We start from the raw sequence: 12,333 nt of genomic DNA on the forward strand, positions 1-12,333 counted from the left end.
TGTCACTCTATCCTAAGAAGCTGAGAAGTACTTTCTCCTAGTAATCCTTTGGGAATGTTGGAAGGCTGAATATCCTGAATGGGATTCTCTCTCAAGTATATGTAGCTCTTGGTGATCTTTGCCTCTCTCCTCACAGTGGAAAATGGAAATATATGAATTAAAAATGAGGAATGCGTGATTACAAAAGCACAGTGCCAGGGAATAGGGAAAAAGGTACCTTAATAACTCAGATAATACCTGTAGCATGTGAATTCACTTCCCTCGTGAGCTACTCTGCATCTATGGACACAGTCAAAGAGAAATTGTTGTTTAACTTAGCTTGTAAAACAGTCTGCAGTCCCCAAGGATTTGGGATCAAGCTGCAATAGTTACAATGGCCCAGATGAAACAAAGACTCTGCCTGCTTACTGGGGGCTTCTGTTAACTGGTTCAGTAGCTTGTCTTTGGCCTCCAGCTGGTATTGCTTAAGGGCTATAAAATAAAGTTACACATGGCAAACCATTCACAATAGCCAAAGAAACATAGCTGGTACTATAAAACTAATGAACAGCGTTGTATATCTGTTACCTCCATCTACTGGAGCTTCTCAAATAACATTCTGTTTATATAGGACTGCTTTTATAACAACATCCACATTAATGATGTTTTTCACAGCAGTAATTAGGAGCCATAGTCATGGATCAATTGCTCTAGTCCTTAGGTAAACTGACCGATAAGATTGTCACAAGTCGTGTAATAACATGTAGTTTAAAATGCAGTTTATAGACAATAGTATAGTGCAATAGTCAAGAGTGCAAGACTGATAGAAGGATATCAGGCTTATTCACAGCCACTCTGGCAGATAGGTAAATGGAGAAAAGCAGTGAAGGTAAATGCACTTTATTTTTATCAACAGATAAATGTATTTCCAAATAATAAGTGACTTTTGGCTCCACTCACTATTTTAGAAATTTTTTGGACTTTTTCAAAACACTTTACAAATAAAGCCTCAAAAATCTGTTAATGGCTATGCCTGGAATCCAAGCGGCTAATCATTCTCAAGTAAGTGGAAGCCCAAACCAAGCGTAGCAGAACTCAAAACATTAGCAGCTGTTCCTAAAAGCATGGTGTGCAAAAGTCTCCACAGGACTCTCCACCTTCTACTGTGATCAAATAGTCTGAAACTTTTTCCTTAATGATGTGTTTGCAACACTGTGTTCCAGAAATTAATCTGCCAGATAGTGGTAGTAAAATTCTAGGTCTTCTACTAGGAGCTGGCTGAGGAAAAAGATTAAATTCATTCCTGCAGCCAGAGAATTAAGCCCAAGTTACCTAACTTTCTATCTTTGCAGCCACACTGAATCATAACATGAATGACTATTCAGGTATGACCTATGCTTTACAGTTGACAGGTTGTTTCACCATCCAGCTCTCATAAACGTATGTCTTCTGTTCCCTGTAGAAAAGGCATCTTTTGGAAAAAACGAGGCAAGAATTCCTACAGAATAAAAGGAGTCTATATTTGTGTAGACATACTTTAAGTAAAGAAAAAAGAGGTACAGGGAAAATCTGATGCATAGTTAATGGATTTTATCTAAACCAAGTACTTAGCGTTCCCATTATGGGATTGGAATTGGTCATGGGAAAAAAATCCTGTTTTTTCTTCCAGAAAGATCCTTTCTGCATGCGCATTTGTTCAGATGGGGTGCAACACCATTTACTGCTAGACAGAAGGGCTTCAAGCATTCTCTCAGGTATTCTAAAGCTAAAAAGGAGTTAAGGCTAAATCAGAGTTTAAAATTTTTGCTCAATCTTTACATGTATTTGTTAAGACCCATGTTTTAAAACCAAGCAACTCAAAGTGATAGAATGCATACAAACAATAACTGTATGATAGCATCGCCTTTATAGAATGAAACAAATATGTGAGAACGTGCCAAGAAATACAAGAAATCAGAAGTCCTTCATGCCCTGGCACCTGTAAGGGTCATGGTCTAAAGGGTCGTGGTTTGGACAATGGCAAAGCTCGCCAGTTGCCAAGAATCTGATAGAAGAAGCCTTTTTATTTGAGCCTTTTTAAATTGTCAGTATACTCTGTAAATGGCATATTTAAAACTGTAGAAGGCAGAAAGCTGAAATAATTTCACACAGAAACTGATTGAATTTTTCAGGTTCATTACAGGAGAAATACTGGTCTTAAAATTCATCAGTGCTTTTGGGAAAAGTTCTCTTTGGGTCAGGCTGCTGACTTGGAATTGCCAGACTGTAGAGACACGCCGTCATTTTCCAGCAGCAGGAACACATAAAGCTCTTCTGCCAGCTCTGAAGCAAGGATATTTCTTTATAAGCTGTATCAGCTGAGCTGCTATTAAAACCCTCAAATGTGAAACCCACAAATAGACCAAGGAGGCCAATTCTAATTAACTCCCAGCTGTTTTACATTGATTTACCTCCACTGATTTCTCCTCCACAGAATTTTTTCCTTGGTCTAAACAAAAGGAGAATCAGACACAGTGTGCTACAGTTCATACGTTCCTTTCAGATTTTTTTTAAACAAATCATTTGTGAATCATCACAATATTTCAGTGCTAGTCTTTCTGCTACAATTTCATAGGGTGCAAGTGGAACCAGCTAACCTTGAATCCTTTTAATTCGTTTATTTTTCAGTTCTCCTTCCATTTTAATGTGTTTAACATCTGTGGAACAAAGTGTTCTGAGGAAATGATCTATTGATTACTGACTTTTTGAATCATGATATACGCAGGGTTAAGAGCTTGAAGCCGTGAGTAAATTAGATTAACTTGTATCAAGCATTTATAAAAGCTGAGGATATTACCAGTGCTTCCTCTTCACCATGATGATTACAAGGTAGGCATAAACCATCCTAAAGGAGAAAGTGCAGTTACCAGTGAGCAAAAATTAGTCTAGTTCCAAGGACTTAAATGTTTAAATCAAACAATCATGTAGCATCCAAAATACCCATACCAAAAAGCATCGCATACTGTGAGAATCATAAATCCTGTTGATATTATACAATTATGTTATAATAAGTAAGCAAAGCCTAACCTAAGTAAAATTATATTTGCATGAAAGCATAAGATAATATAGTACAAAATATCAAAGCCACTCTGCCTCTTCGTTTGGAGACTGGAGGACTATTCCTTGGTGCAGGATACCTTTAGTAGTATAGAGTATACCTTGTTTCACTCTCTCCCTTTCTCATTAACTGTTTAGGGAGCCTAACTTGACTAGCTCTGTGTCTTTGGGTCCCTAAAGTTAAACGGGAAATATGCAGGTATTCAGGTCTCCTGAGATTGCTGGAAGCATATTCCTCTTCCTACAGCCACTGCACAGAGAATGCACAAGTTGAATGTAAGATGAGAAGCAGTAGATAGATGAAGGCAGAGAATCCTAGGGGAATAAAGGGATATCACTGTATAACACGATGGGCTGTGGCAGAGCTCACCAGCTACTTGTCAACACTGAGGGCTCTAAAGAGGAGTCATGACCCTCATTTGAGGAGCTGGCAAAATTCATTCCCTGATATGCTGCCTGTGTATTACTTTGCATGCCTTTTCTAGATCACAGTGGCTTGTTAGTAGATTTACTGGCAGTGTACTGAAAAGTAACTTTAGGACAAGTTAATTTGGGCTCTCTTAGCCTTGATAACACCTGCTTAAAATATGCTCCCTTCTGTGAATAACCAGTTTATAGAGATTATATTATGATAGTTCCATGGCAAGTGTCTTCTGAAAAGCAACACAGAAGGCTATTTTTCAGAAAGGCCATTAACCATCTGGCAACCCATTTTCCATCTTCCTTCACTGTAAGCCTGATAGTCTGAATAGCATTCAAGAAAAAGGCAGATCAAAGCCTTTGCTGTTTTCATTGAAAATACATCCTGACAACCCTATAAACAAAGGTTTTCAAGTGGAAAACTCCTAGAAACTTGTTTTACCTTATATCTTTTTGAGTGCCATAAAGCCCTGCTTATTCTTTAGATTTTCTGTACACAGCTTTTTTTTTTTTTAAGCAAAATTCTGATATTATTCATTTTATAGGTTTGTTCACATTCAGCACTATGGAAGACAGAATATCCTAATAAACCTGGGAGGATTTTGTGTGTGTAATGCCACTGTAAGTATGGCAATAATGCTGCTGATGAATTACACTGCTGTAACACTACTCCTGCTCAATCACAGCATTAAGACTGGGTTTTTCCTAACACTCTTTGCTCCTGTCTCCTATCTCAGAGCTCACCTAGAGCTCGCAGATTGCAAGCTTGCAGATTAAAATTTTGCTTCGCATGGGGCAAGGCTATTGTGACGGAAAATGCTATTATCCCTGTTTGTCAGATAAAATCTGAAAATGGGAGCAGTAAGCGGCTATAAATTCCAAGCCATAAAATGACATAGAGACTGAGGGGGAGCTATCCACTGTGTCCCAAGCTAGTCTCCAAATTAGTGAATCATCTTGTTAGGCCAAAATGTTAATGAATTTATGTGGTAGGAGAATCCAGGGAACAGTCAAAGCATTTAAAAACAAGCCAACAGATATATGCAGCATTTGGGAGTGACAGCTATTGGCCTCTCAAATATGTAACATGTGATTTTCATAAAGAAATATGTAATATTATTTACTTAAACTAGCCCATGTTTTGCTGTGAGCCTTAATCATCTGGTGTCACACAATAGCACACTAAATGTCATACACTGAATGACATCTCCTGAAGCAGTGTTATGAATATTCTGGATATATTCCCCAGCTGTAGAGAGAAGTACTTCATGCCTTACTAGCTATAGAGCACACACACTCTTACTGCTTTGTTTTGTATTCAGCAACTCTACAAAACAGCAAAGGCAAAATGCGGAATGAGCCATACTACTGAAGCTCAGCTGCTGATCTTTCACAATTCAACTGTAAAAATTCAGAGGTCTGAAATGAGACATAAAAGTACAAGTATCAGTAGAAAAATTAAACTACCTTGATCAACAGATTTACACCTGGTCAATAATTTTTTAACACATTATTGTTTGTTTGAAGAGGCAACACCACCACATAATGTTTACTGCTGAAGATGGAGCCTCCTCCTTTCCCCAGTGCAAGTCAGAGAGAAAAGAAATTTTGCATTTCCCAACTGCTAGAATACAGCATGGAGCAGGCAAAGCACAACAAAGTGGAGCAGCCACTTTGGCTTTAGTTTATGTTTGAGACCGGTTCAGTGGCCAGGCAGGCCTGTGACTGGAGCATACACTGACATAAAGTAGCTTACCAGCACCTTCATAACCCTCCTTTAGGCCAGCAGATGACATAGCTTCTCTGAAGTCAAAAGATTTGGGTGGATTCAAATGTTACTTTTTACTCTTTTTTTTTTTTCCTTTTCTTTTCTTGAAACAGCCTCAGGATGCTTCTTCTATCACCTCATCTCCTTTAAAGCAAAATTAAATGAGGGAAAAAATGAACCTAAGCAAGAAGATAGCTTTGCCTTTGGAGGGGATTTTGGATGAATATAGCTAAAAGAGAGAGAGGCACTGAACAAAGTTATTCAGTTTCAAGCCAGTGGATTGCCTTTACTGGACCCTGATCAAAATTAATCAGTTGGCCTGAAAGACTAATTCATATTGAGGGTGTACTCCCTTATCAGTGATTACAAACACACGCTCTGGGTTAGTCCTGCCAGCAGATTTGGTGTCCTAGAGTATCAGAACTTGGGTGGAAAGACAGGGTTGTGTGGAGTAAGGGGAAGGTGCACCATCCAGATGAAGATACTTTAAGGTCTTCTTGTCTTTTGAACATACATGAATTAAGAATGCCTCCTCTTTGGAAGTCAGTAGACCTGATTTAAAATAGCTGTTTATATCTGTGCCTTGTGAATGCAAAATGCTTGTCACTCAGAATTCTCCATTTGGTCATTACATCTACTGAGCAGCAGGTACAAATACTTAGCTGAGGGAGAAAGCAATGGAGAATCAGTCCAAAGAATGCTTAAAACCTTCCTAACCATGTGATATGGCAAATGCATTCTCTGACTTTGACCAGATGCACATTTTCATTACATTTAATTTCTTTTGGCAGGACATGCCAGTTTCTAGCTCTAAGTGTAGGAAACATGGATGGCTATAGTGTGTCTTCCTCCTTCCCAGAAAAGAAGCATTTTCACATAGGAGCACATTTATTATCCTTGCAAACAGTGAATAACAAGATATTCCTTTGAACTACACTTTCTTTGGCAATAAAAATGGGAAAAGGATAGGGATGAAAAAGTCAGAGGTGTCAGGAACCAGTTCTGCCTGGAAGTACCTGTCCACAGTTCTCAGTTCTGTCTTGGTTGCAAGGGAGGCAGGTGTCCCTGAATTTTAAACAACAGAATTGTAAGTTTGTCATTCAACTGTGTTGCTTTTGCATGCTTTCCTCTTCTTTCAGTTCATTCTAGCTAATGCAGAGGTTGTTTTTACCATCTCAGCCCATCAACAGAATAACATCAATGCAAAATGTAGCACAGTAAAGCAAACTGTATCACAGAAACAAAAGGAAGGAGGGATAGCTCTCTGAAAGACAGTAGGTATGTTTTAAAGCACATTTCTATTAAAAATTGGTGGTCTTCTATGGAATTTTCATATACGTAGGAAGACATACATTCTGTTCCCCTCCCTGCCTTTGCATATTATATATATGCATGTGTGTGTATGTAAACACATGCATGCACACATCTATATATTTATAGAAATATAAATATCTGTAAATATACATATAAAACTGGAGTTGACTGTGCAGGTGGAATTATGTGTATTGTGTGTGCATGCACACAACTAAATGTATTCCAGTATCTATATGAAATAGGTGTACATGTGAGGCAGGAAGGTGCTGGGGAGAAAGGAAGGGAAAGGGGCAAAGTATTTCAGACAAGAGGAAAGGCTGCCCAGTATAAATGCTTTGAGCACTGCTGGTATGGATAATGCCAGACTGAATGAATCACATGAGTATTTTTCCCACTCCATATTTAAAGAGATTATGTCTATTTAGCCTAAATATCTAACATATGATGACTTTGTAAAGCCAGTTTATTAAAAGAGTGTTCTAGCGACTTAAAGTATTCCCATATTTGCAAGATCTGAATTTCAGGAAGGCAGGATTTTGATGGATGAAGTGAAACAATTTTTTCAATATAACTCAAGTAATCAATTCTCCACAAAAAAAAGGAGACATGACTCTTAGCAAGTAGCAACAGTTGCATAAATAAATGCAACAATTTATGGAAATTTGCTGGCATCTGCCATAATGAAAGTTAGACAGGAAAATAACTAGAGATATTACTTCAAATTACATAGTGTAAAAGGAAGCTTAGAAGACTGCAGTAGGAAATTGTTTATCAAATGAAATTTGGGATGATTTTCATATGATTAAAATTACCTGATGAAACTCATGTTCAATAAATTAGGAACCACTTAATGAATGTTGTGTTCCATCTGGAATTATTAACAATTAATATATGATAAGATGAAATGTGAGACTCATAATAAAGATGTGGATGGAGGCAAAAAAAGTTTGCCGTGCTCACATTAGGGTTTTCATCTCTGGATGGCTTCATCAAATGTATGATCTTATTTGTTTTGGCAGCTTTGGATAAGATGTTTCAATTTGTGAGAATTAGATAGAAATGGCATTTGGACAAGTCAAGAGTGGCAGAAAGCTCATTAAAATGGATGGCAGTTTGCCTATCAATTTCAATGAGCTCTAGACCATGCCCTCCATGAAAGGATACTTGGTTCAATCTCATGTGAAAAATCTGGCAGATACCTGGCAGATACCTTTTGTTTTTTCTGTATGCACATACGGTTTGTTTCCACTCCAAAGTCAACGGCATTACTCTTAAGGGCTAAAACATTAAACATAAGCTTATGTGCATCTGTGGATTAGAGCTCCAGTAATTTTGTTCAAATATAAAAAGCTATGTTTTAAAGTGAAAGGGAGAAATGCACCTCATCTCTGTGAGATGTATAATGAGGGAAATCATTATTGCACTTCAGTCAATGTGAGTGCTGCATGCCATAGACTTCACTCAGGGTACAATTTTTTTTTCTCTTTCTTACACCCACAGATAAATTGCCAAATACAAGAGAAGGCAAGTTGTATCCATTATATTTTTTAGGAGACATACATTGTTTGTCAAGAAAAGAAACTTTAGAGAAAAAAATCTTTAAACGTTACTTCCACGTGACCTTTCTTTAATTTCAGAAACTGTCTACTTCATCCAGAAATTGCTGACCCACATTTTATTAGTAAAGTCAAATTTGATAGTGAAAGAAGTCTCTCCTAAACCAAATAAAAATGCCATTCTTCATTCCATAAACATCTCTTTGTGGCTTGATCCAAAGACCATAAAATCAGTGGAAAGACTCAATCTTCAGTCATTGTGAGTTGCAGGTCCATTCTTTTTCCAGAAAAGAGGACCAAGTTTCAGTACTGCTGCTTGGTTACAGTCCCTCCAACCTTGCTGGAATTTGTGGGTTTTTAACACCTTAGAAAGCCAAACCTATATAGTTTTCACTTCCATTATTTATGTGGTTAGTTGTTGATTCCTTTTTGTCTGGTAACCCTGATGAACTGTTTCGCTTACTCTGCCTTTCTACTATCCAAGACTTTATTCTGCTGTATTTGGCTTTTCCCTGTGCATACTCTCCAAGTCCTACCACTGGGAATCAAATAGCTCACTGGAATCCTGAATGTGCTGGAGAAAAAAAAAATTGTTGCCTGGGTAACCAGGCAAAATAACCAGTTTGTTTATGCAAGTGTGCCTGCTTGTGTGCTGGAGCATGTACACAGATGAGTATATATGCATTTAATAGTGTTCTTTTCCAGTGCTTCCTATGAGTATCCATGCAGATTATACTGATTAACATACAAAGAAATTCTCTCTCTAACTGATTAATCCAACATAAATGCCATGAATTCCTGGATATAGTCAAACCATGTAAGACCAATATAGAAATTATTTTTCTACTGTAGATACAATGTCATTAAGTTTTTAGATCTGATTTTACTGGTGACATCAGTCAAACAGCTTGATATCACCAGTAGTAATCAAGCTAACACTAAGATAGATAAGAAATTCACATTAAAAACATGAAATAACATCAACAAATTTATTTTTAAAAGGCTGCTGTATCCCTACATCAGAAAAATGTAGAAGTGTAATTTGAATACTTGTTGAAGATTATTAACATATCAGATCAGAAAAAATCAGCAATTTATTTTAAATACATAGATTTTAAAGCCAGATTGTTAACGAAGTCAGTCTCTGTGAATCCTGTATGAATGCTGATCCTATTCACATTAACAGAATTTTTGCTGTTGACTACGACAGTGCCAGGATTTCATGGTCTGAGCATTTCAGTTATTTCTCTATAAAAGGGGGAGGGATAATATTATTTCCTTTCTCTTACTTTTTGTCTGTCTGCTTTGTTCAATTAGACTATAAACTCTCTGGAGCAAACTCTATTTTACTGGCTTTCTATGGTGTCCAGAACAATAGGGTCTCATGTGGCCTACACCAGTCATAATAATTTGAATTGTTTCTATCATTAATCAGATCTCAGGATGAGACGTATCCTGCACAGTTCATACATATTTCAGCAGTGCACCAGCTGTATCTGTAGGACGTGCAGAGAAGCCTCTGAGAAGTGGAATGGTGATGGGGAGACACGTGTCTGAGACTGATACTTACTCTGTATTTGCCGTGCTCAGATGTTCCAAAACAAAATTGCTGATCAAAATTGGGTGAAATGGGAAACGTTATTTCTTTCTTGTACGGATGTGGTATGCTGCTGAATTTCTAGGCAGGAGCACAGTTTTGTGGGCAGGTTGTAAAGATCTGAAAAATAGTGTTTATAATGGAAATGCAGACACCATCTTAAATATGTCATTTCGTTGAAATGGCACATAGATAATTTTTCTCATGTTTTATGAGTAATGTGTTTGCCATAAAAAGATCTGAAGCCCATTAAGCTGCAATGTGGACTAATACCCTTCATTTTATATTTAGAAGAAAAACATTAAGTAAAAAGGTCCCAAATTACTTATTTAATTTAGAAGTGAAATATGGTTTGTTTGTTTTTCTGGGCAGGTAGAGAAAAGAAGTACTAAGTGTCCTGATGAAACCCTTCATAGCCCGTGCTCTGCCCACCCTATAGTAAGCTCAGTTTGTATGACCTGAGGTTTTAGTGAGACCTCTGTGGAGTTAATTTCAGATAGTGATCTGACAATTGTCCTTTCAAATTTCAGTATTCAGCATTTGGAGCCACGTATACTTTTGTAAAGGGGCTGAAATTTTCTGATACGCTTTGGGGTCCTGTGCTTCATTAGCAGAGTAAAGTTTGCAGGAAAATTTCTAAGAGGATGTTTTAGAGACTTCAGTTATTCTTCATCAAAGCACAAGCCTTTTTATGCCTTTATATGCAGAGAGCTATTTTGAGACAAGCTCAGCCTTTTCAATGACCAAGAAGAAGAGAAAAGGGAATTCTGAAAAAAAGGGAGGATGGGGAATATTTCTTCTATGAAGAAACTGAAAGGCAGGAAGGCCAAACTGTAGAAGTTTGTGGCTGTACAATATTTCCAGTTGAATATCCCTGGGCAGAGGAGTTTACTGTGTACTTTTCTCCACATTGATCTTTATTTATTTATCCCTCTTCTTTCAGTATGAAACCTAGGAGTCCAAGTGAAGAAGGAGCTATGCCCGTAATGTGGGAGGGAGATGCACTTAGGGATCAATAGCGTATGATTAACTGCCCTGTCACAACCTTACACTACACACCACTGAAACTTAGGCTCCCATAACTGCTGTTAAAGATTGAAAGACATCTGTAAACTTCAGCAGGGACTAGTCAGTGCCCATAACAACACTGAGCTGTTCCAATTCCATCAGTGGCACACTGCCAGCATCTCCACTGTGTCTGAAGGAACCAAGTGAACGTTATATCAAATGCATTTTAAAGTGAATAGCTTCACTAGGCTTATCCACAGAACCTTATAATCACACTTGAGTAGTCCCCATAACTTTAAAGTTTTAAGAAAAATAATATACAAAAATAGACACAGAACTGGTCTGTCAATTCCCATGAAGAAAAGTGTCCCTTGTTTTTATACTCACATGCAAACTCAAAGAAGATAGCCTGGAAGATTGTGTGCAAAATGGCTGAACATTTTCAAATGGGGCAAGGATATTCAATAGAAAGAAGCGATGCTCATAAAGAACTCTGATGAGTATTACATAAAATGTGAGACAGTCTATTTTGTTTTCATCCAGTCTTCTTGGATTAATTCATAAGCCATTCAACAGTCATTAATGAAGCAGGAGATCTTTTAAGCTAAAGACAAGCTAAAATTCAAATGGGTAAAATGTGAGTGCAATTCAGGAAAGTGAAGTCAATGAAAGGAGCACACCAGAGATTTGCCTGAATGATCACATATCTTGCTACAGGTATCACCAGTCTATCTTTAGCCACCTCCTGGAAAGACGGTTCATTGATACCAGCTAGATCAGCACAGGAATTTGTTTGATGTGCTTAAGAGATTGGTAACAATAGCTCCTAACGTGACTGCGTTGCGAGGGGACAGTGTTTCCTGGGAGACAGTGAATCCATACGGCTCCAGCCAGGATCCTGGCAGGTTACCTCTCTTCAAAGGATGTAGAACTACCACTCTGTACAGGGTTTTCTGTAGAAGATGGGAAGATAAGCTTCGACTGTAGACAAGTGGCCTTATGCAAGATGTGAGGATTTTATGCAACAGCAAGACATGTCTGAAAGGTAGGAGGGTGAAAGAAGATAAGTAACTGTAGTCATTGCACAGCTGGCTTGACACACTTCGACAACAAAGATAGCGTTACAGGATTGAATATCTTTTTAAAATGTACCAAACTGTGTTGCTGATGGAGGACGTTGTGCAGTGAAAACAGAAAAAATGTGGCTTTTTTCCTTCGTGTCAGTGGCTGAAAATTGGAAGACAAAAGATGTCTCCACAAAAATACATAATTTATTATAAACAGGTGCAAAAGGCACATTGATTGAGATGTGGAATTTGTGTGGTTGCAAGTTATATCCGTGAAGAGCTGCACAGAATATTAGTGATAAATAGTGATAAATATACTAGGAATGTGTGATTATGTTGATAAGACCTGATTATGTTAATTACATCTGTTTTGGGGGCAGCTTTATGACACATAAGCAAGATAATTGATGATACAGTTAACAGCAAGGATGCACTGTATCCATAACTTACAGGTGTGTTTGTCATTAAATTATGCTCAAAAGGACTGCTTCAAAATATTGCATAATGTCTCATAAAACTCATATTAAA

This window comes from Apteryx mantelli, chromosome 9 (assembly GCF_036417845.1).
Source record: "Apteryx mantelli isolate bAptMan1 chromosome 9, bAptMan1.hap1, whole genome shotgun sequence".
In the NCBI taxonomy this organism is placed as follows: Eukaryota; Metazoa; Chordata; class Aves; order Apterygiformes; family Apterygidae; genus Apteryx; species Apteryx mantelli.